Source organism: Eulemur rufifrons, unplaced genomic scaffold (assembly GCF_041146395.1).
Source record: "Eulemur rufifrons isolate Redbay unplaced genomic scaffold, OSU_ERuf_1 scaffold_291, whole genome shotgun sequence".
NCBI lineage: Eukaryota > Metazoa > Chordata > Mammalia > Primates > Lemuridae > Eulemur > Eulemur rufifrons.
The window spans coordinates 90,207-110,240 of record NW_027183073.1 but is presented as its reverse complement, the minus strand read 5'-3'; the positions used below and the strand labels follow the sequence as shown (position 1 = coordinate 110,240).

The following is a 20,034-nucleotide window of genomic DNA, read 5'->3' as shown; positions in this document are numbered from 1 at the left end:
GTTTCCTCCCGCTCTCCACAGTGGGGGACCCGAGTTATTTTTGCATTGTTAGGGGTTTAGTCGTGGATTTAAACACATTTAATGTGCTTCAATATCTTGCAATTATTATACTTACTGGTGATCAAACCGTCCTGTGTTTGGCAGACGGGAGTCTACTCATTCTGGTTCCTGTGTCTTTTGACATGACCCTCGTTCTGTTGGATATCAGAGCATCCACGCTTCCCGGCAGAAGAAGCGTCCATTTCCTGCCCCGGACTTGAAGTCAGCCTGTGTCTCCGGTAAGGCTTCGGACCATTTAATAACAATGGTTTGTGGAGACCACGATCTAGATGCTGGTGAAATGCACTACTGTTCAGTTTGCACCTACTTCTCAGCACCCTCCATGGGGATAAAAAAAAAAAAATTAAAGAAAAACACATTGAGTGTCCACTGATAATCCAAATTCAATCTGAGACTGAGAGTTTTTTTACGCTACTTTATCGATTTCACTTCTTTCTCTCACCCCCAAATTCCCAGTTCTCAAAGACACCAACAGCATTTCTTCTTTGCATGATCCCACAGAATAACCGTATCCATTCACCATATAACCGTGGACTACTTAGTACTGCATGAAGTAGGAAAGGCGAGGAAGGAACTTTCTACTGTTCTGGCTCCACTGTGAAAATCTAAGAGCTGCTGTCAGCCGAAGCCAGTCTGCTCATGCCGAGGAGCTCTGAGCCATGGCACACTCCTTTGGAATATTTCCCTGGGCCTTCATGTCAGCTCCTGCAGTGTGTAGAATCTGCTAAGTCACACGCTGTCCTCCGTTTGTGTCCTCCGTGCTTTCAATGGATGTCATCTTGAGTCTTTGATTTTTGTTGTCATTGGTGTATGTGTTTGTGGAAAAGTATTGAGTCTTTGATGTGCGTGTAGCAGCTACTGAGCAAGGCTTTGAAGGCTAGTGGGCTGCAGGACTGCGCGGGAGGAGGGGGGGCGGCGGGGGTTGGGAGGGGGCGCTGGGCCGGGAGGGCCCCGTGGCAGCAGCTCGGCCTCTTGAGGCGTCCGGGGACGGCCACGGTCGTCTACGGCCATACCACCCTGAACGCGCCCGATCTCGTCTGATCTCGGAAGCTAAGCAGGGTCGGGCCTGGTTAGTACTTGGATGGGAGACCGCCTGGGAATACCGGGTGCTGTAGGCTTTTGCCTCTTCTTTTGTCCCGCCCGCCGGCCTGTCGGGGGTCGGGGGGTGGGGCTGGGGGTGGGCCGGTCCCTCCGCCCTCGGCCCTCCGCCCTCCGCGCCCGCCCTTGGCCCCGGTCGCCGCCCGCTGCGCCCGCCGGAGGCTTCCTCTCCTCTCCCCGGCTGCAGCACCACCGCCAGGCGGCGGCAGCGGCGGAGCATCCCAGCCGTTCCGTTCCGCCCAGCAGCGGAGCCCCAGCCCTGGGCCCACACCGGGCCGGGCGGCGGGATCCCTAAGTGCTGCTGGGTCTCCACCCCCCGGCCCCCCCGGGACAATCCCTACACCCGGCGCGGGACAGTCCACGGCCGCAAACCGTCCCCTGGGCCCCCGGACCCCCAGCCCACCGTGGACTTCCTCTCTGCCGCACACCCGGGCCTCGGGCCGGGGCTCCCGAGAGACACACCGGCGCACCGCACAGGGCAAGTGGCCGGCCGCCCGGGCAGAGAGGACACACAACAGCACACGGAGCACACGCACCCAAACCCAGACGCCCCACCCCCAAACCCCGCCCCACCGAGCAACAGGACAGCCGGCTCTGGGCCCCCCACCCCCACGCGGGTGCTGCTGCCACATGCAGGCCCTGAGGGGAAATCGAGGCAGAACAGTCCTCCCCAGACGGAGTGGGGTGGCGGGGTGGGGGGGACACTGCACGTCTTCAGGACCTCGGGGTGAAGGACCAGCCGCGCACACGGCCCTGCCTCCTTGTCCTGGCCCTGCCCCAAAGGCCCCTCTCCACCGTGCCCTCGCGTGGGGCGGCGGAGGGCCCTCTCGCGCGCACTCTCCGGCTCTGGCCCTCCGTCCCCACGCGTGGAAGTCTGTCCCTGCGCGCTTGCCCGTGGGGCTGCTCCTTGGGCTGCGGGACGGTGGTGCGTCCGCGGTTTGGGTGGGGGAGGGGGGATGCGCGCGAGACCCGTCAGTCTCCGCCTGCCCCGGATACGGACAGGTGGTCTAGCGAAGGGCCAGGGCGGCGGGAGGGACCGGACTGGGCAGGGAGGGACGCGTAGCAGCAGCTCGGCCTCTTGAGGCGTCCGGGGGCGGCCGCCGTCGTCTACGGCCATACCACCCTGAACGCGCCCGATCTCGTCTGATCTCGGAAGCTAAGCAGGGTCGGGCCCGGTTAGTACTTGGATGGGAGACCGCCTGGGAATACCGGGTGCTGTAGGCTTTTTGCTTTGCCTCTTTTTCTGTCCCGCCCGCCCTGGGCTGGGAAGGGGGGGCTCCTCCGCCCACCTCGGCTGGGAAAGGGGGGGGCCCTTCGCCCTCCACGCCCGTCCTGGCTCCCGCCCCCGCCCACCCCCACCCCGCCCCGGCAGGCCCGGATCCTGCCCCGTGGCCCCTGGAGAGAGGGTCAGATTTGAGATGTGGAGGCTCAGTCCCCGAGGCTGTCGGCCCTCAGACACCTGCCCCAGGTCCGGGCCTCCGGAACTGCTGACGGACCGGCTCTGAATTCAGGACAAATTCTAAAGTTGTCCAAGTACATGACCACGTTACCCTAGGAAAGGAAAAATTCGATCATATCCATATATGCAGAAGCATGGAATCTAAACAGTTGGCTATTCGTTCACGGGAAAGGAATTTAAGAATCCAGATGAGAAGACACCTAGAAACACTTTTCAAAAGTCTAAATCTTTAGAAAATATTCTTAAGGATTAAGAAGTAAAAACATTCTTTGGAAAGTCACGAGCAAGAACAGGGTGTTGATATGAAATTCTTCTGTTCAATACTGCAAGCGACGCTCTAAAAATATACTCAAACAGGGGAAGACACTAACAATATACGGGAAAGGAAAATCACCTTCTTCATTTTCCTCACCTCCTACGGTTCTCAAAATAGAATGTTTGCCAGTATGCATGGGAGACCTGTCGAAATCCTAAGTGAGTCCAGCAAGATAGCTCTATCTGAAATCAACATTCAATCGATAGTTTCAATATTTCTTATTTCCTAGCAAATACACAATGTTGAAGGCAATTTGTAAAAAGGATAACATGCAAAGTCACAGAAAATCTACATAGCACCTACGGGACAAAGGTGCCAACTTAGATGGAAAACTTAGTAACAACGTCAATGACGGCCCAAATCCATGGAGAGGCTCTACTATATTCCTAGATAGATGGACACGGAGTCCCCAAACTAATCATTTCCCCCAAATTAATAAATAGTGCAATTTAAACAGGGTTTATAACTAGAAATTTACAATCTGTTTCTTTCTCTCTTTCTTTTAATTTGGGAAATGGATATGTTAAAGAGCAATAATAGCAATTATTAGTTTTATTCTATTAGACCCAATTAACTGTACCAAAACTCTCTACCACTCGCCTTATAAAAATGGGAGTTTATTCATATGTCGGAAGCCGCTGTGTATCTTTTTCCGAAGGCATGGAACCGAAAAAACACTTCTCCCAAACAAATCCCATCTCGACTCTCATCATTTTGCTGGCTTTTCCTTTTAAAGCTTTTGCTCTCTGTTCCATGACTATCTCATTGAGGTAGTTTGTTAATTTCACAGTTTATATAACACATGTGGAGCCATTCTGGATTCATTCTGGCTAACTTGTGTTCCAGGGGAAACCTTCTGTTTGGGGAATACGCCTTGCTTACACAGGAAGCTGCAGTTCATCAGCACTTCTATAGAATGGCACTGCACGAGTCAATCAAAGTATCTTTATCCGATCTTTGACTAGGTCCATGTACACGGGGCTCCCGTGAGTATTACTCTGGATGTTTCCTGGTCACGTGTGCCCTATCTTCTCTCTGGTACGTGCTACTCAGAGAATATGCTTGTTCCTAAATTATGCCAGTGTTCATTCATATCCATTTATGCTACATTGTTTTCCAAATGGTTCTATAATTTCACCTCCCATATCAGCAGTGTGCGTGTTAAGAGTTCTCCTCCCAGCCAACACAGTGATCAGTGTTTTAAGTTTCCTCAATCTGGTGAGTTTGGAACTACATCTTGCTTCATTTTTTATTTTGTGTTTCCTTGATTAATAATGAGGATACAGTGTCAAACGCGTATTAAGCCTATTACACATAGATATTCTGTAGCAGTGATATTTTGCCAATTGTATGCGCTACAGATCCCTTGTCCTGTTTGCAACTTGTTTTGTACCGTGTTTATGGTATCTTTGGAAACTTTTTGTTATGGAAAATTTGAAATATAAACAAAAACAGAAAGAATATATAATACCTACTCACTACCCTGACTCAAGAAATCATCAACCCTTGGTCAGATCTTGTTTCTTTTATACCCCTCCTACCTTAAGTTCATGATCCCCTTAACGATATCCCTCCATCGACAAAAAGTCAATATGTTTCTATCAAAGGTAGAGGCTTTCTTTCCTTTTTAAATGTAACCGCAGCCACATTATTCCATCTAAGAATCTAACCGTATTGGAGAGAACAGCAAGTCCTCAATGTTTGCGTTTCCCTGACACACATACACTCATTTCAGTTTCTTGGAATCCAGTCCAAATACAGTACATACATTGTGCTCGGTTGAGAGGTCTTTGGAAAGAGTGTCCATACATCCCAACCAGTTGGGGGCAGTCCCGGTTGTCACCATTTCACTTTGTTTCCTCCCGCTCTCCACAGTGGGGGACCCGAGTTATTTTTGCATTGTTAGGGGTTTAGTCGTGGATTTAAACACATTTAATGTGCTTCAATATCTTGCAATTATTATACTTACTGGTGATCAAACCGTCCTGTGTTTGGCAGACGGGAGTCTACTCATTCTGGTTCCTGTGTCTTTTGACATGACCCTCGTTCTGTTGGATATCAGAGCATCCACGCTTCCCGGCAGAAGAAGCGTCCATTTCCTGCCCCGGACTTGAAGTCAGCCTGTGTCTCCGGTAAGGCTTCGGACCATTTAATAACAATGGTTTGTGGAGACCACGATCTAGATGCTGGTGAAATGCACTACTGTTCAGTTTGCACCTACTTCTCAGCACCCTCCATGGGGATAAAAAAAAAAAAATTAAAGAAAAACACATTGAGTGTCCACTGATAATCCAAATTCAATCTGAGACTGAGAGTTTTTTTACGCTACTTTATCGATTTCACTTCTTTCTCTCACCCCCAAATTCCCAGTTCTCAAAGACACCAACAGCATTTCTTCTTTGCATGATCCCACAGAATAACCGTATCCATTCACCATATAACCGTGGACTACTTAGTACTGCATGAAGTAGGAAAGGCGAGGAAGGAACTTTCTACTGTTCTGGCTCCACTGTGAAAATCTAAGAGCTGCTGTCAGCCGAAGCCAGTCTGCTCATGCCGAGGAGCTCTGAGCCATGGCACACTCCTTTGGAATATTTCCCTGGGCCTTCATGTCAGCTCCTGCAGTGTGTAGAATCTGCTAAGTCACACGCTGTCCTCCGTTTGTGTCCTCCGTGCTTTCAATGGATGTCATCTTGAGTCTTTGATTTTTGTTGTCATTGGTGTATGTGTTTGTGGAAAAGTATTGAGTCTTTGATGTGCGTGTAGCAGCTACTGAGCAAGGCTTTGAAGGCTAGTGGGCTGCAGGACTGCGCGGGAGGAGGGGGGGCGGCGGGGGTTGGGAGGGGGCGCTGGGCCGGGAGGGCCCCGTGGCAGCAGCTCGGCCTCTTGAGGCGTCCGGGGACGGCCACGGTCGTCTACGGCCATACCACCCTGAACGCGCCCGATCTCGTCTGATCTCGGAAGCTAAGCAGGGTCGGGCCTGGTTAGTACTTGGATGGGAGACCGCCTGGGAATACCGGGTGCTGTAGGCTTTTGCCTCTTCTTTTGTCCCGCCCGCCGGCCTGTCGGGGGTCGGGGGGTGGGGCTGGGGGTGGGCCGGTCCCTCCGCCCTCGGCCCTCGGCCCTCGGCCCTCCGCCCTCCGCGCCCGCTCTTGGCCCCGGTCGCCGCCCGCTGCCCCCGCCGGAGGCTTCCTCTCCTCTCCCCGGCTGCAGCACCACCGCCAGGCGGCGGCAGCGGCGGAGCATCCCAGCCGTTCCGTTCCGCCCAGCAGCGGAGCCCCAGCCCTGGGCCCACACCGGGCCGGGCGGCGGGATCCCTAAGTGCTGCTGGGTCTCCACCCCCCGGCCCCCCCGGGACAATCCCTACACCCGGCGCGGGACAGTCCACGGCGGCAAACCGTCCCCTGGGCCCCCGGACCCCCAGCCCACCGTGGACTTCCTCTCCGCCGCACACCCGGGCCTCGGGCCGGGGCTCCCGAGAGACACACCGGCGCACCGCACAGGGCAAGTGGCCGGCCGCCCGGGCAGAGAGGACACACAACAGCACACGGAGCAAACGCACCCAAACCCAAACGCCCCACCCCCAAACCCCGCCCCACCGAGCAACAGGACAGCCGGCTCTGGGCCCCCCACCCCCACGCGGGTGCTGCTGCCACATGCAGGCCCTGAGGGGAAATCGAGGCAGAACAGTCCTCCCCAGACGGAGTGGGGTGGCGGGGTGGGGGGGACACTGCACGTCTTCAGGACCTCGGGGTGAAGGACCAGCCGCGCACACGGCCCTGCCTCCTTGTCCTGGCCCTGCCCCAAAGCCCCTCTCCACCGTGCCCTCGCGTGGGGCGGCGGAGGGCCCTCTCGCGCGCACTCTCCGGCTCTGGCCCTCCGTCCCCACGCGTGGAAGTCTGTCCCTGCGCGCTTGCCCGTGGGGCTGCTCCTTGGGCTGCGGGACGGTGGTGCGTCCGCGGTTTGGGTGGGGGAGGGGGGATGCGCGCGAGACCCGTCAGTCTCCGCCTGCCCCGGATACGGACAGGTGGTCTAGCGAAGGGCCAGGGCGGCGGGAGGGACCGGACTGGGCAGGGAGGGACGCGTAGCAGCAGCTCGGCCTCTTGAGGCGTCCGGGGGCGGCCGCCGTCGTCTACGGCCATACCACCCTGAACGCGCCCGATCTCGTCTGATCTCGGAAGCTAAGCAGGGTCGGGCCCGGTTAGTACTTGGATGGGAGACCGCCTGGGAATACCGGGTGCTGTAGGCTTTTTGCTTTGCCTCTTTTTCTGTCCCGCCCGCCCTGGGCTGGGAAGGGGGGGCTCCTCCGCCCACCTCGGCTGGGAAAGGGGGGGGCCCTTCGCCCTCCACGCCCGTCCTGGCTCCCGCCCCCGCCCACCCCCACCCCGCCCCGGCAGGCCCGGATCCTGCCCCGTGGCCCCTGGAGAGAGGGTCAGATTTGAGATGTGGAGGCTCAGTCCCCGAGGCTGTCGGCCCTCAGACACCTGCCCCAGGTCCGGGCCTCCGGAACTGCTGACGGACCGGCTCTGAATTCAGGACAAATTCTAAAGTTGTCCAAGTACATGACCACGTTACCCTAGGAAAGGAAAAATTCGATCATATCCATATATGCAGAAGCATGGAATCTAAACAGTTGGCTATTCGTTCACGGGAAAGGAATTTAAGAATCCAGATGAGAAGACACCTAGAAACACTTTTCAAAAGTCTAAATCTTTAGAAAATATTCTTAAGGATTAAGAAGTAAAAACATTCTTTGGAAAGTCACGAGCAAGAACAGGGTGTTGATATGAAATTCTTCTGTTCAATACTGCAAGCGACGCTCTAAAAATATACTCAAACAGGGGAAGACACTAACAATATACGGGAAAGGAAAATCACCTTCTTCATTTTCCTCACCTCCTACGGTTCTCAAAATAGAATGTTTGCCAGTATGCATGGGAGACCTGTCGAAATCCTAAGTGAGTCCAGCAAGATAGCTCTATCTGAAATCAACATTCAATCGATAGTTTCAATATTTCTTATTTCCTAGCAAATACACAATGTTGAAGGCAATTTGTAAAAAGGATAACATGCAAAGTCACAGAAAATCTACATAGCACCTACGGGACAAAGGTGCCAACTTAGATGGAAAACTTAGTAACAACGTCAATGACCGCCCAAATCCATGGAGAGGCTCTACTATATTCCTAGATAGATGGACACGGAGTCCCCAAACTAATCATTTCCCCCAAATTAATAAATAGTGCAATTTAAACAGGGTTTATAACTAGAAATTTACAATCTGTTTCTTTCTCTCTTTCTTTTAATTTGGGAAATGGATATGTTAAAGAGCAATAATAGCAATTATTAGTTTTATTCTATTAGACCCAATTAACTGTACCAAAACTCTCTACCACTCGCCTTATAAAAATGGGAGTTTATTCATATGTCGGAAGCCGCTGTGTATCTTTTTCCGAAGGCATGGAACCGAAAAAACACTTCTCCCAAACAAATCCCATCTCGACTCTCATCATTTTGCTGGCTTTTCCTTTTAAAGCTTTTGCTCTCTGTTCCATGACTATCTCATTGAGGTAGTTTGTTAATTTCACAGTTTATATAACACATGTGGAGCCATTCTGGATTCATTCTGGCTAACTTGTGTTCCAGGGGAAACCTTCTGTTTGGGGAATACGCCTTGCTTACACAGGAAGCTGCAGTTCATCAGCACTTCTATAGAATGGCACTGCACGAGTCAATCAAAGTATCTTTATCCGATCTTTGACTAGGTCCATGTACACGGGGCTCCCGTGAGTATTACTCTGGATGTTTCCTGGTCACGTGTGCCCTATCTTCTCTCTGGTACGTGCTACTCAGAGAATATGCTTGTTCCTAAATTATGCCAGTGTTCATTCATATCCATTTATGCTACATTGTTTTCCAAATGGTTCTATAATTTCACCTCCCATATCAGCAGTGTGCGTGTTAAGAGTTCTCCTCCCAGCCAACACAGTGATCAGTGTTTTAAGTTTCCTCAATCTGGTGAGTTTGGAACTACATCTTGCTTCATTTTTTATTTTGTGTTTCCTTGATTAATAATGAGGATACAGTGTCAAACGCGTATTAAGCCTATTACACATAGATATTCTGTAGCAGTGATATTTTGCCAATTGTATGCGCTACAGATCCCTTGTCCTGTTTGCAACTTGTTTTGTACCGTGTTTATGGTATCTTTGGAAACTTTTTGTTATGGAAAATTTGAAATATAAACAAAAACAGAAAGAATATATAATACCTACTCACTACCCTGACTCAAGAAATCATCAACCCTTGGTCAGATCTTGTTTCTTTTATACCCCTCCTACCTTAAGTTCATGATCCCCTTAACGATATCCCTCCATCGACAAAAAGTCAATATGTTTCTATCAAAGGTAGAGGCTTTCTTTCCTTTTTAAATGTAACCGCAGCCACATTATTCCATCTAAGAATCTAACCGTATTGGAGAGAACAGCAAGTCCTCAATGTTTGCGTTTCCCTGACACACATACACTCATTTCAGTTTCTTGGAATCCAGTCCAAATACAGTACATACATTGTGCTCGGTTGAGAGGTCTTTGGAAAGAGTGTCCATACATCCCAACCAGTTGGGGGCAGTCCCGGTTGTCACCATTTCACTTTGTTTCCTCCCGCTCTCCACAGTGGGGGACCCGAGTTATTTTTGCATTGTTAGGGGTTTAGTCGTGGATTTAAACACATTTAATGTGCTTCAATATCTTGCAATTATTATACTTACTGGTGATCAAACCGTCCTGTGTTTGGCAGACGGGAGTCTACTCATTCTGGTTCCTGTGTCTTTTGACATGACCCTCGTTCTGTTGGATATCAGAGCATCCACGCTTCCCGGCAGAAGAAGCGTCCATTTCCTGCCCCGGACTTGAAGTCAGCCTGTGTCTCCGGTAAGGCTTCGGACCATTTAATAACAATGGTTTGTGGAGACCACGATCTAGATGCTGGTGAAATGCACTACTGTTCAGTTTGCACCTACTTCTCAGCACCCTCCATGGGGATAAAAAAAAAAAAATTAAAGAAAAACACATTGAGTGTCCACTGATAATCCAAATTCAATCTGAGACTGAGAGTTTTTTTACGCTACTTTATCGATTTCACTTCTTTCTCTCACCCCCAAATTCCCAGTTCTCAAAGACACCAACAGCATTTCTTCTTTGCATGATCCCACAGAATAACCGTATCCATTCACCATATAACCGTGGACTACTTAGTACTGCATGAAGTAGGAAAGGCGAGGAAGGAACTTTCTACTGTTCTGGCTCCACTGTGAAAATCTAAGAGCTGCTGTCAGCCGAAGCCAGTCTGCTCATGCCGAGGAGCTCTGAGCCATGGCACACTCCTTTGGAATATTTCCCTGGGCCTTCATGTCAGCTCCTGCAGTGTGTAGAATCTGCTAAGTCACACGCTGTCCTCCGTTTGTGTCCTCCGTGCTTTCAATGGATGTCATCTTGAGTCTTTGATTTTTGTTGTCATTGGTGTATGTGTTTGTGGAAAAGTATTGAGTCTTTGATGTGCGTGTAGCAGCTACTGAGCAAGGCTTTGAAGGCTAGTGGGCTGCAGGACTGCGCGGGAGGAGGGGGGGCGGCGGGGGTTGGGAGGGGGCGCTGGGCCGGGAGGGCCCCGTGGCAGCAGCTCGGCCTCTTGAGGCGTCCGGGGACGGCCACGGTCGTCTACGGCCATACCACCCTGAACGCGCCCGATCTCGTCTGATCTCGGAAGCTAAGCAGGGTCGGGCCTGGTTAGTACTTGGATGGGAGACCGCCTGGGAATACCGGGTGCTGTAGGCTTTTGCCTCTTCTTTTGTCCCGCCCGCCGGCCTGTCGGGGGTCGGGGGGTGGGGCTGGGGGTGGGCCGGTCCCTCCGCCCTCGGCCCTCCGCCCTCCGCGCCCGCCCTTGGCCCCGGTCGCCGCCCGCTGCGCCCGCCGGAGGCTTCCTCTCCTCTCCCCGGCTGCAGCACCACCGCCAGGCGGCGGCAGCGGCGGAGCATCCCAGCCGTTCCGTTCCGCCCAGCAGCGGAGCCCCAGCCCTGGGCCCACACCGGGCCGGGCGGCGGGATCCCTAAGTGCTGCTGGGTCTCCACCCCCCGGCCCCCCCGGGACAATCCCTACACCCGGCGCGGGACAGTCCACGGCCGCAAACCGTCCCCTGGGCCCCCGGACCCCCAGCCCACCGTGGACTTCCTCTCTGCCGCACACCCGGGCCTCGGGCCGGGGCTCCCGAGAGACACACCGGCGCACCGCACAGGGCAAGTGGCCGGCCGCCCGGGCAGAGAGGACACACAACAGCACACGGAGCACACGCACCCAAACCCAGACGCCCCACCCCCAAACCCCGCCCCACCGAGCAACAGGACAGCCGGCTCTGGGCCCCCCACCCCCACGCGGGTGCTGCTGCCACATGCAGGCCCTGAGGGGAAATCGAGGCAGAACAGTCCTCCCCAGACGGAGTGGGGTGGCGGGGTGGGGGGGACACTGCACGTCTTCAGGACCTCGGGGTGAAGGACCAGCCGCGCACACGGCCCTGCCTCCTTGTCCTGGCCCTGCCCCAAAGGCCCCTCTCCACCGTGCCCTCGCGTGGGGCGGCGGAGGGCCCTCTCGCGCGCACTCTCCGGCTCTGGCCCTCCGTCCCCACGCGTGGAAGTCTGTCCCTGCGCGCTTGCCCGTGGGGCTGCTCCTTGGGCTGCGGGACGGTGGTGCGTCCGCGGTTTGGGTGGGGGAGGGGGGATGCGCGCGAGACCCGTCAGTCTCCGCCTGCCCCGGATACGGACAGGTGGTCTAGCGAAGGGCCAGGGCGGCGGGAGGGACCGGACTGGGCAGGGAGGGACGCGTAGCAGCAGCTCGGCCTCTTGAGGCGTCCGGGGGCGGCCGCCGTCGTCTACGGCCATACCACCCTGAACGCGCCCGATCTCGTCTGATCTCGGAAGCTAAGCAGGGTCGGGCCCGGTTAGTACTTGGATGGGAGACCGCCTGGGAATACCGGGTGCTGTAGGCTTTTTGCTTTGCCTCTTTTTCTGTCCCGCCCGCCCTGGGCTGGGAAGGGGGGGCTCCTCCGCCCACCTCGGCTGGGAAAGGGGGGGGCCCTTCGCCCTCCACGCCCGTCCTGGCTCCCGCCCCCGCCCACCCCCACCCCGCCCCGGCAGGCCCGGATCCTGCCCCGTGGCCCCTGGAGAGAGGGTCAGATTTGAGATGTGGAGGCTCAGTCCCCGAGGCTGTCGGCCCTCAGACACCTGCCCCAGGTCCGGGCCTCCGGAACTGCTGACGGACCGGCTCTGAATTCAGGACAAATTCTAAAGTTGTCCAAGTACATGACCACGTTACCCTAGGAAAGGAAAAATTCGATCATATCCATATATGCAGAAGCATGGAATCTAAACAGTTGGCTATTCGTTCACGGGAAAGGAATTTAAGAATCCAGATGAGAAGACACCTAGAAACACTTTTCAAAAGTCTAAATCTTTAGAAAATATTCTTAAGGATTAAGAAGTAAAAACATTCTTTGGAAAGTCACGAGCAAGAACAGGGTGTTGATATGAAATTCTTCTGTTCAATACTGCAAGCGACGCTCTAAAAATATACTCAAACAGGGGAAGACACTAACAATATACGGGAAAGGAAAATCACCTTCTTCATTTTCCTCACCTCCTACGGTTCTCAAAATAGAATGTTTGCCAGTATGCATGGGAGACCTGTCGAAATCCTAAGTGAGTCCAGCAAGATAGCTCTATCTGAAATCAACATTCAATCGATAGTTTCAATATTTCTTATTTCCTAGCAAATACACAATGTTGAAGGCAATTTGTAAAAAGGATAACATGCAAAGTCACAGAAAATCTACATAGCACCTACGGGACAAAGGTGCCAACTTAGATGGAAAACTTAGTAACAACGTCAATGACGGCCCAAATCCATGGAGAGGCTCTACTATATTCCTAGATAGATGGACACGGAGTCCCCAAACTAATCATTTCCCCCAAATTAATAAATAGTGCAATTTAAACAGGGTTTATAACTAGAAATTTACAATCTGTTTCTTTCTCTCTTTCTTTTAATTTGGGAAATGGATATGTTAAAGAGCAATAATAGCAATTATTAGTTTTATTCTATTAGACCCAATTAACTGTACCAAAACTCTCTACCACTCGCCTTATAAAAATGGGAGTTTATTCATATGTCGGAAGCCGCTGTGTATCTTTTTCCGAAGGCATGGAACCGAAAAAACACTTCTCCCAAACAAATCCCATCTCGACTCTCATCATTTTGCTGGCTTTTCCTTTTAAAGCTTTTGCTCTCTGTTCCATGACTATCTCATTGAGGTAGTTTGTTAATTTCACAGTTTATATAACACATGTGGAGCCATTCTGGATTCATTCTGGCTAACTTGTGTTCCAGGGGAAACCTTCTGTTTGGGGAATACGCCTTGCTTACACAGGAAGCTGCAGTTCATCAGCACTTCTATAGAATGGCACTGCACGAGTCAATCAAAGTATCTTTATCCGATCTTTGACTAGGTCCATGTACACGGGGCTCCCGTGAGTATTACTCTGGATGTTTCCTGGTCACGTGTGCCCTATCTTCTCTCTGGTACGTGCTACTCAGAGAATATGCTTGTTCCTAAATTATGCCAGTGTTCATTCATATCCATTTATGCTACATTGTTTTCCAAATGGTTCTATAATTTCACCTCCCATATCAGCAGTGTGCGTGTTAAGAGTTCTCCTCCCAGCCAACACAGTGATCAGTGTTTTAAGTTTCCTCAATCTGGTGAGTTTGGAACTACATCTTGCTTCATTTTTTATTTTGTGTTTCCTTGATTAATAATGAGGATACAGTGTCAAACGCGTATTAAGCCTATTACACATAGATATTCTGTAGCAGTGATATTTTGCCAATTGTATGCGCTACAGATCCCTTGTCCTGTTTGCAACTTGTTTTGTACCGTGTTTATGGTATCTTTGGAAACTTTTTGTTATGGAAAATTTGAAATATAAACAAAAACAGAAAGAATATATAATACCTACTCACTACCCTGACTCAAGAAATCATCAACCCTTGGTCAGATCTTGTTTCTTTTATACCCCTCCTACCTTAAGTTCATGATCCCCTTAACGATATCCCTCCATCGACAAAAAGTCAATATGTTTCTATCAAAGGTAGAGGCTTTCTTTCCTTTTTAAATGTAACCGCAGCCACATTATTCCATCTAAGAATCTAACCGTATTGGAGAGAACAGCAAGTCCTCAATGTTTGCGTTTCCCTGACACACATACACTCATTTCAGTTTCTTGGAATCCAGTCCAAATACAGTACATACATTGTGCTCGGTTGAGAGGTCTTTGGAAAGAGTGTCCATACATCCCAACCAGTTGGGGGCAGTCCCGGTTGTCACCATTTCACTTTGTTTCCTCCCGCTCTCCACAGTGGGGGACCCGAGTTATTTTTGCATTGTTAGGGGTTTAGTCGTGGATTTAAACACATTTAATGTGCTTCAATATCTTGCAATTATTATACTTACTGGTGATCAAACCGTCCTGTGTTTGGCAGACGGGAGTCTACTCATTCTGGTTCCTGTGTCTTTTGACATGACCCTCGTTCTGTTGGATATCAGAGCATCCACGCTTCCCGGCAGAAGAAGCGTCCATTTCCTGCCCCGGACTTGAAGTCAGCCTGTGTCTCCGGTAAGGCTTCGGACCATTTAATAACAATGGTTTGTGGAGACCACGATCTAGATGCTGGTGAAATGCACTACTGTTCAGTTTGCACCTACTTCTCAGCACCCTCCATGGGGATAAAAAAAAAAAAATTAAAGAAAAACACATTGAGTGTCCACTGATAATCCAAATTCAATCTGAGACTGAGAGTTTTTTTACGCTACTTTATCGATTTCACTTCTTTCTCTCACCCCCAAATTCCCAGTTCTCAAAGACACCAACAGCATTTCTTCTTTGCATGATCCCACAGAATAACCGTATCCATTCACCATATAACCGTGGACTACTTAGTACTGCATGAAGTAGGAAAGGCGAGGAAGGAACTTTCTACTGTTCTGGCTCCACTGTGAAAATCTAAGAGCTGCTGTCAGCCGAAGCCAGTCTGCTCATGCCGAGGAGCTCTGAGCCATGGCACACTCCTTTGGAATATTTCCCTGGGCCTTCATGTCAGCTCCTGCAGTGTGTAGAATCTGCTAAGTCACACGCTGTCCTCCGTTTGTGTCCTCCGTGCTTTCAATGGATGTCATCTTGAGTCTTTGATTTTTGTTGTCATTGGTGTATGTGTTTGTGGAAAAGTATTGAGTCTTTGATGTGCGTGTAGCAGCTACTGAGCAAGGCTTTGAAGGCTAGTGGGCTGCAGGACTGCGCGGGAGGAGGGGGGGCGGCGGGGGTTGGGAGGGGGCGCTGGGCCGGGAGGGCCCCGTGGCAGCAGCTCGGCCTCTTGAGGCGTCCGGGGACGGCCACGGTCGTCTACGGCCATACCACCCTGAACGCGCCCGATCTCGTCTGATCTCGGAAGCTAAGCAGGGTCGGGCCTGGTTAGTACTTGGATGGGAGACCGCCTGGGAATACCGGGTGCTGTAGGCTTTTGCCTCTTCTTTTGTCCCGCCCGCCGGCCTGTCGGGGGTCGGGGGGTGGGGCTGGGGGTGGGCCGGTCCCTCCGCCCTGGGCCCTCGGCCCTCGGCCCTCCGCCCTCCGCGCCCGCTCTTGGCCCCGGTCGCCGCCCGCTGCCCCCGCCGGAGGCTTCCTCTCCTCTCCCCGGCTGCAGCACCACCGCCAGGCGGCGGCAGCGGCGGAGCATCCCAGCCGTTCCGTTCCGCCCAGCAGCGGAGCCCCAGCCCTGGGCCCACACCGGGCCGGGCGGCGGGATCCCTAAGTGCTGCTGGGTCTCCACCCCCCGGCCCCCCCGGGACAATCCCTACACCCGGCGCGGGACAGTCCACGGCGGCAAACCGTCCCCTGGGCCCCCGGACCCCCAGCCCACCGTGGACTTCCTCTCTGCCGCACACCCGGGCCTCGGGCCGGGGCTCCCGAGAGACACACCGGCGCACCGCACAGGGCAAGTGGCCGGCCGCCCGGGCAGAGAGGACACACAACAGCACACGGAGCAAACGCACCCAAACCCAAACGCCCCACCCCCAAACCCCGCCCCACCGAGCAACAGGACAGCCGGCTCTGGGCCCCCCACCCCCACGCGGGTGCTGCTGCCACATGCAGGCCCTGAGGGGAAATCGAGGCAGAACAGTCCTCCCCAGACGGAGTGGGGTGGCGGGGTGGGGGGGACACTGCACGTCTTCAGGACCTCGGGGTGAAGGACCAGCCGCGCACACGGCCCTGCCTCCTTGTCCTGGCCCTGCCCCAAAGCCCCTCTCCACCGTGCCCTCGCGTGGGGCGGCGGAGGGCCCTCTCGCGCGCACTCTCCGGCTCTGGCCCTCCGTCCCCACGCGTGGAAGTCTGTCCCTGCGCGCTTGCCCGTGGGGCTGCTCCTTGGGCTGCGGGACGGTGGTGCGTCCGCGGTTTGGGTGGGGGAGGGGGGATGCGCGCGAGACCCGTCAGTCTCCGCCTGCCCCGGATACGGACAGGTGGTCTAGCGAAGGGCCAGGGCGGCGGGAGGGACCGGACTGGGCAGGGAGGGACGCGTAGCAGCAGCTCGGCCTCTTGAGGCGTCCGGGGGCGGCCGCCGTCGTCTACGGCCATACCACCCTGAACGCGCCCGATCTCGTCTGATCTCGGAAGCTAAGCAGGGTCGGGCCCGGTTAGTACTTGGATGGGAGACCGCCTGGGAATACCGGGTGCTGTAGGCTTTTTGCTTTGCCTCTTTTTCTGTCCCGCCCGCCCTGGGCTGGGAAGGGGGGGCTCCTCCGCCCACCTCGGCTGGGAAAGGGGGGGGCCCTTCGCCCTCCACGCCCGTCCTGGCTCCCGCCCCCGCCCACCCCCACCCCGCCCCGGCAGGCCCGGATCCTGCCCCGTGGCCCCTGGAGAGAGGGTCAGATTTGAGATGTGGAGGCTCAGTCCCCGAGGCTGTCGGCCCTCAGACACCTGCCCCAGGTCCGGGCCTCCGGAACTGCTGACGGACCGGCTCTGAATTCAGGACAAATTCTAAAGTTGTCCAAGTACATGACCACATTACCCTAGGAAAGGAAAAATTCGATCATATCCATATATGCAGAAGCATGGAATCTAAACAGTTGGCTATTCGTTCACGGGAAAGGAATTTAAGAATCCAGATGAGAAGACACCTAGAAACACTTTTCAAAAGTCTAAATCTTTAGAAAATATTCTTAAGGATTAAGAAGTAAAAACATTCTTTGGAAAGTCACGAGCAAGAACAGGGTGTTGATATGAAATTCTTCTGTTCAATACTGCAAGCGACGCTCTAAAAATATACTCAAACAGGGGAAGACACTAACAATATACGGGAAAGGAAAATCACCTTCTTCATTTTCCTCACCTCCTACGGTTCTCAAAATAGAATGTTTGCCAGTATGCATGGGAGACCTGTCGAAATCCTAAGTGAGTCCAGCAAGATAGCTCTATCTGAAATCAACATTCAATCGATAGTTTCAATATTTCTTATTTCCTAGCAAATACACAATGTTGAAGGCAATTTGTAAAAAGGATAACATGCAAAGTCACAGAAAATCTACATAGCACCTACGGGACAAAGGTGCCAACTTAGATGGAAAACTTAGTAACAACGTCAATGACGGCCCAAATCCATGGAGAGGCTCTACTATATTCCTAGATAGATGGACACGGAGTCCCCAAACTAATCATTTCCCCCAAATTAATAAATAGTGCAATTTAAACAGGGTTTATAACTAGAAATTTACAATCTGTTTCTTTCTCTCTTTCTTTTAATTTGGGAAATGGATATGTTAAAGAGCAATAATAGCAATTATTAGTTTTATTCTATTAGACCCAATTAACTGTACCAAAACTCTCTACCACTCGCCTTATAAAAATGGGAGTTTATTCATATGTCGGAAGCCGCTGTGTATCTTTTTCCGAAGGCATGGAACCGAAAAAACACTTCTCCCAAACAAATCCCATCTCGACTCTCATCATTTTGCTGGCTTTTCCTTTTAAAGTTTTTGCTCTCTGTTCCATGACTATCTCATTGAGGTAGTTTGTTAATTTCACAGTTTATATAACACATGTGGAGCCATTCTGGATTCATTCTGGCTAACTTGTGTTCCAGGGGAAACCTTCTGTTTGGGGAATACGCCTTGCTTACACAGGAAGCTGCAGTTCATCAGCACTTCTATAGAATGGCACTGCACGAGTCAATCAAAGTATCTTTATCCGATCTTTGACTAGGTCCATGTACACGGGGCTCCCGTGAGTATTACTCTGGATGTTTCCTGGTCACGTGTGCCCTATCTTCTCTCTGGTACGTGCTACTCAGAGAATATGCTTGTTCCTAAATTATGCCAGTGTTCATTCATATCCATTTATGCTACATTGTTTTCCAAATGGTTCTATAATTTCACCTCCCATATCAGCAGTGTGCGTGTTAAGAGTTCTCCTCCCAGCCAACACAGTGATCAGTGTTTTAAGTTTCCTCAATCTGGTGAGTTTGGAACTACATCTTGCTTCATTTTTTATTTTGTGTTTCCTTGATTAATAATGAGGATACAGTGTCAAACGCGTATTAAGCCTATTACACATAGATATTCTGTAGGAGTGATATTTTGCCAATTGTATGCGCTACAGATCCCTTGTCCTGTTTGCAACTTTTTTTGTACCGTGTTTATGGTATCTTTGGAAACTTTTTGTTATGGAAAATTTGAAATATAAACAAAAACAGAAAGAATATATAATACCTACTCACTACCCTGACTCAAGAAATCATCAACCCTTGGTCAGATCTTGTTTCTTTTATACCCCTCCTACCTTAAGTTCATGATCCCCTTAACGATATCCCTCCATCGACAAAAAGTCAATATGTTTCTATCAAAGGTAGAGGCTTTCTTTCCTTTTTAAATGTAACCGCAGCCACATTATTCCATCTAAGAATCTAACCGTATTGGAGAGAACAGCAAGTCCTCAATGTTTGCGTTTCCCTGACACACATACACTCATTTCAGTTTCTTGGAATCCAGTCCAAATACAGTACATACATTGTGCTCGGTTGAGAGGTCTTTGGAAAGAGTGTCCATACATCCCAACCAGTTGGGGGCAGTCCCGGTTGTCACCATTTCACTTTGTTTCCTCCCGCTCTCCACAGTGGGGGACCCGAGTTATTTTTGCATTGTTAGGGGTTTAGTCGTGGATTTAAACACATTTAATGTGCTTCAATATCTTGCAATTATTATACTTACTGGTGATCAAACCGTCCTGTGTTTGGCAGACGGGAGTCTACTCATTCTGGTTCCTGTGTCTTTTGACATGGCCCTCGTTCTGTTGGATATCAGAGCATCCACGCTTCCCGGCAGAAGAAGCGTCCATTTCCTGCCCCGGACTTGAAGTCAGCCTGTGTCTCCGGTAAGGCTTCGGACCATTTAATAACAATGGTTTGTGGAGACCACGATCTAGATGCTGGTGAAATGCACTACTGTTCAGTTTGCACCTACTTCTCAGCACCCTCCATGGGGATAAAAAAAAAAAAAAATTAAAGAAAAACACATTGAGTGTCCACTGATAATCCAAATTCAATCTGAGACTGAGAGTTTTTTTACGCTACTTTATCGATTTCACTTCTTTCTCTCACCCCCAAATTCCCAGTTCTCAAAGACACCAACAGCATTTCTTCTTTGCATGATCCCACAGAATAATCGTATCCATTCACCATATAACCGTGGACTACTTAGTACTGCATGAAGTAGGAAAGGCGAGGAAGGAACTTTCTACTGTTCTGGCTCCACTGTGAAAATCTAAGAGCTGCTGTCAGCCGAAGCCAGTCTGCTCATGCCGAGGAGCTCTGAGCCATGGCACACTCCTTTGGAATATTTCCCTGGGCCTTCATGTCAGCTCCTGCAGTGTGTAGAATCTGCTAAGTCACACGCTGTCCTCCGTTTGTGTCCTCCGTGCTTTCAATGGATGTCATCTTGAGTCTTTGATTTTTGT

General features: G+C 51.7%; 8 non-coding genes across 8 annotated transcripts; all 8 read left to right on the top strand.

Annotated features, from left to right (window-relative positions):
• The first annotated feature begins 1,059 nt into the window (after positions 1–1,059).
• Positions 1,060–1,178, top strand: LOC138380197 (5S ribosomal RNA). Its single transcript, XR_011232624.1, has one exon. It is a non-coding gene; the product is annotated as a 5S ribosomal RNA (ribosomal RNA).
• A 1,085-nt stretch (positions 1,179–2,263) lies between these two features.
• On the top strand, positions 2,264–2,382 carry LOC138380221 (5S ribosomal RNA). The gene has a single exon (XR_011232647.1). It is a non-coding gene; the product is annotated as a 5S ribosomal RNA (ribosomal RNA).
• A 3,464-nt stretch (positions 2,383–5,846) lies between these two features.
• On the top strand, positions 5,847–5,965 carry LOC138380196 (5S ribosomal RNA). The gene has a single exon (XR_011232623.1). It is a non-coding gene; the product is annotated as a 5S ribosomal RNA (ribosomal RNA).
• A 1,098-nt stretch (positions 5,966–7,063) lies between these two features.
• Positions 7,064–7,182, top strand: LOC138380220 (5S ribosomal RNA). Its single transcript, XR_011232646.1, has one exon. It is a non-coding gene; the product is annotated as a 5S ribosomal RNA (ribosomal RNA).
• Positions 7,183–10,646: 3,464 nt separating this feature from the next.
• Positions 10,647–10,765, top strand: LOC138380195 (5S ribosomal RNA). Its single transcript, XR_011232622.1, has one exon. It is a non-coding gene; the product is annotated as a 5S ribosomal RNA (ribosomal RNA).
• A 1,085-nt stretch (positions 10,766–11,850) lies between these two features.
• Positions 11,851–11,969, top strand: LOC138380219 (5S ribosomal RNA). Its single transcript, XR_011232645.1, has one exon. It is a non-coding gene; the product is annotated as a 5S ribosomal RNA (ribosomal RNA).
• A 3,464-nt stretch (positions 11,970–15,433) lies between these two features.
• On the top strand, positions 15,434–15,552 carry LOC138380194 (5S ribosomal RNA). The gene has a single exon (XR_011232621.1). It is a non-coding gene; the product is annotated as a 5S ribosomal RNA (ribosomal RNA).
• Positions 15,553–16,650: 1,098 nt separating this feature from the next.
• Positions 16,651–16,769, top strand: LOC138380218 (5S ribosomal RNA). The gene has a single exon (XR_011232644.1). It is a non-coding gene; the product is annotated as a 5S ribosomal RNA (ribosomal RNA).
• The last annotated feature ends 3,265 nt before the right edge of the window (positions 16,770–20,034 follow it).